At 42.7% G+C, this 6,259-nt stretch overlaps 1 long non-coding RNA gene across 4 annotated transcripts; it reads right to left on the bottom strand.

Moving 5' to 3' along the window:
- Positions 1-630: 630 nt before the first annotated feature.
- Positions 631-5,653, bottom strand: LOC148787132 (uncharacterized). 4 transcript variants are annotated; one of them, XR_016066686.1, is made up of 6 exons: positions 5,372-5,653; positions 2,388-2,471; positions 2,167-2,302; positions 1,654-2,085; positions 1,053-1,584; positions 631-981 (listed from the first exon to the last, which is right to left on the bottom strand). It is a non-coding gene; the product is annotated as an uncharacterized LOC148787132 (long non-coding RNA). The 4 variants fall into 4 exon arrangements; XR_016066685.1 differs by having other exon boundaries at positions 2,167-2,471; XR_016066684.1 differs by lacking the exons at positions 2,167-2,302; positions 2,388-2,471.
- Positions 5,654-6,259: the final 606 nt, after the last annotated feature.

Raw genomic sequence — 6,259 nt, 5'->3', positions numbered from 1 at the left:
TGGGGGGAGCGGGGGGAAGGTTGGGGGGGGGGTTGTTGCGCAAGGGGGGTGAGGGGGAGGCGGCTAGGTGGCGGTCACGGGGGCGGTGTTAGAAAGCTGGGTCGGGGTGGATTGGGGAGGTGGGGATTAATTTTGTTTTTTTTTTCAAATAATTTTTTTATAATATATATTTTTAATCAATAAAATACCAACTCTTGATTTTTTTTATAAATTTAAGATTTAACGGTCATGATTAATTGATTAGATCTGACTGTTTAGGCATAATCAATACAAATCCAATGGTTATTAAAATAAAAAATAATATATTTGAAGTAAGGGTATTACGTCATTTTTTAAAAAATTAACGCTGTTAGTTAGATTTAACGGAAAGAGGCGGGCAATTGAACTATATGTAACAAAACAGTGAGGATTTTTTACCTATTATTAAAATAGATGGGAGTTTTATGCATTTTAGCCTTTTAATTATAATATGCAATTTTTCAAAAATATGAATAGTTTGTGTAAATGAATAGTATGAATAGTTTTGGTGACCTCCCTCAAAAAACGTGAGGAATGACCCTCATCATAACAAAACCTGCAATATCAACACACCAAGAACACAACCTCATTCCTCAAGATGAACAACAAGTATGAAAGCAGAAACCAGTCAAGTCGCATTACCAGGCCCCTGGCCTAAAAATATGGCAAGGGGTGAATTAAAAATATCCCTACAGGAGCAGAAAAATTAAATTTGTTTCATCCCAATTTCGCATCGGGGATAGCAAGCAAAGCAAGGAAATAAAATTATTTTTCGTCTAGACCAACAATCAAGTTAGGGGGCGGCAGGAGGAGCTGTGTTATTGGCTTGAGGAGACCCCTCTCCCTTCTCTCCAGAAGTACCTTCTCTCTGAAGATTCTCTGTTGTGGCATCAATTGCGGCTTCATATAGGGGGCTCTTCACTTCTGCCTCGGCCTCCCACATTAGATTGTCCAGATCTCCTTCTGCGAGATATTACGAAGATCACTATAAAAATAGAACAAGATACGAGCAGAAGATGAAGAAGGAAACTAACTTGAGTCTGGGGGCAGGGCTCCCTCTCCTTGGACGGAGGGTTCGGCAAAAGGATCAGGTGTGTTGTACAAGGCGGTAGCAAGATCAAGGACGGAGGGCTCCTCTCCTGCAGGGGGGTAACCTTGAGCTTGAAACTGCTCTTTGCAGGCCGAGAAGCCGTACTCGAAGAAAGGCCCCGCTATCTTAGCTACCTCCTGTTGCTACTCTAGGGACCCCCTGAAATCTTTCAAGCGGCTCTCTCAGTAAGCCTCCAAGTATTTTTTTCCCTCTTCAGAATAGGGGAAGTCCGTCACCGCCTTCTCCACTACTTTCTTCAGAGCACCCTCATGGTCGGCCGCCTCCTTCCTTAGCTTACTTACTTCCCTCTCCAATTGTTGATAGCGCCTTGTTACTTCCTTAGTCTCCCTCAACTTAGCATTTTCATTCCCCAAATGCTCCAACCTATCCTCTAGTTTGCGCGTCTGAGCGTCACTAGAAGGAACAGGAGGGGTTGCTTGAAGTCTAGAGGAGCACTTTTCATAGATTGAGGCCGCCTATGAAAAACACAAATCATCAAAAAGGAATATACAGACAATATATGAAAGACATAGACAAAAAGATACCTTGAAGAGGTAGAGGGCCCCCAATCCCTCTAGCTCTTCCCAAGAGAGAGGGAAAACAGTTGCTTATCCTATAATGACAAGGTCCCCCTCCTCAAATCTGCCACCAGAGTCGCTTTCCCATTGTCCTGTTCCAGCAAATGGCGTCTATAGAGACAGGCAGAGGGTGCACGGGAAGACTGGGGGGGATGTCCATTTCCTCCTAGGAATGAGGAACAGGCAGTGGCACATAAGAGGTGCAAGAAGGAGGTGTCCCCATAGAGCCGATACGAGATTTTTTCGAGGAGCTTCCCGCTATGGAACCAGGGGATAAAGGGGCGTTTACCTTTCGAGTCACTGGAAGCGGGGCCCCCTTAGAGGACTTGATAGTAGGGGTCCCTCCAGAACAACCCTGCATCAAATGACCTCTCATCAGGTTGCTAAACATGATGTTCTCTGCAAAAAATCACACTATAAGAATCAATACTCCAAGAAACGGGAAATGGGGAGCAACAACAAGCGAAAACTAGAAAATACCCAAGGAATCCCTCAAAGGCTCTGTCATGGAGCCACCCTGAAATGCACCAGTAACCTCTCATCTATTAAAGACCGGCAATCATAAGGGAGGCATTCAGCTCTTCCAGCAAGGAGGACAAGGCCACCATCCTTGATCCTGCATGCGCGGGAGGAGGGGCCTCAAAGATCCATTGTCATAGAAAAGACCAAGTATAGGGAGGAAGGATAAAGAAATAACTAACTTTCTAATGGTTGGGAGCATAAGGGAGGTGCAAGAAGGATACTCCAGGGCGGGGGATAAAGCAGAAGAACTCCTTCTCAGTCCTCTTAAGGCGATAACACGAAGCAAACACATGAGTAGTCACAGGGTAACCATGAAAACGAGAACTATAAAGAACCAAGCTAAAATTTTAAAAGAATTCAGAACTAGCTTATTCAAGGGAACTTGAAAAATATAGGCAACTTCAGAATAAAATAAAGGAACGGGGAAGCGAAGAACTGACCTCGACTGGGCAGCGAAAAAGCATAAACAGTTAAGGGGAGGAAAAAATAGACGACTCACAGGTGATGGTGTATACACAATAAACTCAGGCGAGATATGACACTCCTAGAGGAGTTGATTTATGGAGGAGATACATAAGATGGAAGGCCCCAAGTTCGAGGGTGACTGAGGAACCTTCTCCTCCTCCGCTGGAGGGACTTCTTTTGGGAAAAACTCAGAAGGTCTACCCGCAGAAGAGGACTTCGACGTCTTGGCCTCTTCTTGCGAAGGCCTCACCCTCTCCTCTTCCGAGGAAGAGCAGGCCCTCCCCTTCATTTTCCCCCTCTTCTTCCTCCTCATCAGTATCTTCATCAATAAAGTGACGAGCAGCAGCAATGGCCTACCTTAAGCTCCTCCTCAATCCCCTCCCAAAACGAGGCGGGACAGTGTCCGCCCTCTTGGAGGTGGCCTTTGAGGGATCATCGCTTAGGAAGGCCTCCCTAAGAAAATGTACAGACTCAATAGAGGAGACTTTATTTTAGAAAAAACGACGAAACTCTGAAGAAGAAAAAAGATATACTTATAGAGGAACACGAAGGCTAGATGGAGACCCTGATGCTTTAGAGGAGAACCTTTTTGAGGGAGAAGAAGAGAGATTCGAGAGGTTTCTGAGGAAAAAGATTTTAACCCACATCTTTGGTAGTCGCCTCATTAGAGGGCAGTTACCAAGCATGTGGAGAAGAGGCTAACGGACGTGCGAGTGGCAGTTATCCGAAGAACGCTCCCTCCACGCCATCATTACAGCCGTCAGATCAACCTGTCAAAAGCTGTTACCTCGACTCCCAAGGGGACGAAACTCCAGCAGATGGACAGATGGATAGACGCCCGACTACGATAGGAAGGTCCCCCCTTCCCAAAGATACCAAGGCTTTCCATTCAGAGAATGAGGGGATACCCTCCTCCCTCATGAATGAAGACGAGTCCTCCCTTTCAATGAAGTAGGATCTCCTACTCTAAAGATTAAAGAGGCATCCTTCCTCTTTAGAGTAGGGAAAACTAAATGATAGGTATGACCCAAAAAAGATTGGCCCAAGTAGAAGTGCTAGGCCCAGATATAAGCCCGCCAGCCTAAGAGAGAGTCAACCCACCCAAGTCGCTATGCTTAACCCAAGAAGGGGACATCTTACAATCTGGTTAGGCCCAAAGCGGAGGCCCACTAGGTTCAACCTAAGAGGACGCCCCCCGACACCAAATTCCAGCTAAGGAGGGGAGCGTACCTTGTCAAATATGGCACAAGAAGGAAGCCCAGACCAGAGGCCTTTAAAGCTAGCTTGTAGGAACAAAAGTGAGCTCAATAGGTTGGACTCTTCAGCTTGAAAGGACTCCTTACCAAATAGGAGTCTGCACGAAGAAGGAGTTCCCCTTCATCTGAAGAATTGCTACTTAAGAAACGGATAAGGATGAACCTTATCCACGAATCCCGCCTTTCTCGCTGGCCATGCGGATCCCCTTCAGCAGGACTCCTGTTACAGGGGAACTCCTCCTCTATAAATAGGGGAGGTACCCCTCAGCAAGCTTCCCCTTCCACACTCAAGAACCCCTCTTGCTGATACTTTACTCCTCTAATTTCATGCTCTTACATACGGAATTCTCACTTTTATCATAATTTCTCGTCACAATTTATTTTTATATTCATCTATTCTTAAATCCCGAATTAACTTAAGCATCAGAGTGCTAACATTTTTCTCTTTCTCAAGAGCTTTCACCCAATTAGCCTAAATTCAATATCGAGATTTAAAAACTTCTAAACTTGCTAAAATCGCACGCATCATGCATTTATAATTTTTGTAATTCATTTTGAAACGAATTTTAGAATAGATGAATAGGCGCCTAAATTCAAACGACATATTTTGGGTGTTGAAATGTTTTCGTTTAAGTGTCTAAAGTATATAGTTTATTTATTTTATAATGGCTTTTCGAACAAGAGCATTTAATATATAAACAATACCCCAATTCCCCCCACGCCGCCCCCCCCCCCCACCCCCCCGGCCCCCGCGCCCCCCGCGGGGAACTTGCCACCATCGGAGGCTCCAAGTGAAGTACCCCACCGCCGCCACATTTAGTGAAGAAGACATGGCTAAACCCCTCCCTAATTTTTTATTTTTTCCTGAAATGTATGAAACATATTGAAATTCATAGTTTAAGGGCTGTCAACGAGTCGAGCTCGATCATTTTTGTCGAACTCGAGCTCGAGCTCGACTCTGTGATTTAGAGCTCGAGCTCGACTCGAGCTCGATGAGCTCGCCCAGGTAGAGCTGGAGCTCGAGCTCGATGCAGTATATTTGAGCTCTCGAGCTCGCCCAGGTAGAGCTCGAGCTCGAGCTCGATGCAGTATATTTGAGCTCGAGCTCGAGCTCGAGCGCTTGTTCCAGAAAATTGTAGCAGAAAAATTTAACATTGCAGCAGAATGGAGGTGGGAAGGAGAGAAGAAAGAGACAATAGGAAATTCAGAAATGTTACTAACTTATAATGGTCTTTCTTACAACATTACAACTCTTTTACAAATAACTCTCAAAGCAAACAAAAGTGTAAGGAACTAAGGCTGGAAAGGAATCTAACAACAAGAATTAAACAAATCCCCTAAAAACACAACCAAACCCAAGAAAAACAATTAAAGAAGATGCTAAAAAGACACCCAAACCCAAGAAAAAGAAGAACGATCAAAATGCAACAGAGATGGATTACCTTAAAGCAGTACTCGTCGCCGTCCTCGTTGCCGACTTACCGTCCTTGTTGCCGTGAGTTTGGGACTAGGGTTCTAAGAGATGGGTTTGGGGAAGAAATGAGGAGAAAGATCGTCGGCGTACTCGTCGCCGTACTCGTTGCCGACCTGCCGTTCTTGTTGCCGTGAGTTTGGGGTTAGGGATCTAAGAGATGGGTTTGGGGAAGAATTGAGAATTTGAGAGGAGAGAATGGGGAAGAAGCAGAAAGAGAGAAAGAAAAGAGGAAGAAGGAACGAGAACAAGAGAGAGAAAGTGATGGGTTTTGATTTTGACTTTTTGTATTACTATTATTATTATTATTATTATTATTATTATTATTATTATTATTATTATTATTACAACTATTATTATTATTATTATTATTATTACTACAACTATTATTATTATTATTATTATTACAACTATTATTATTATTATTATCATTACAACTATTATTATTATTATTATTACTGCAACTATTATTATTATTATTATTTTAAATCATGAGATCAAATCATAAAATTTTTAGATAGATATAATTGAAATTAATATATGTTCACAATTTGGAAAATGTATATATTTATAAATGTTAGTATAACATTGATTTAACTATCATCTTACATTGTTGAACAACATGGGTTAATCGGGCCATCAAAATTTAGATCCGACCGTTAGATATGATAAAACTTACAAAAAAATACATTTCGTAAAGTTTTAAACTTATTGGGTATACGGATGTCGAGATATCATACTCGAAACATAAGAGTAATCATTCAAGACGGTGTATAGTTGAATCGGGCCATGTGATTTTAAATATTACCGTCTGATATGATCTAATGGACACAGTCTTGTATATATTCAAATTTCGTAT

Source organism: Sesamum indicum, linkage group LG8 (assembly GCF_026168435.1).
Source record: "Sesamum indicum cultivar Baizhima isolate 11 linkage group LG8, ASM2616843v1, whole genome shotgun sequence".
NCBI classification, from domain to species: domain Eukaryota; kingdom Viridiplantae; phylum Streptophyta; class Magnoliopsida; order Lamiales; family Pedaliaceae; genus Sesamum; species Sesamum indicum.
Note: the sequence above shows the minus strand (reverse complement) of the source record. Positions and strands in the feature narration are given on the sequence as shown.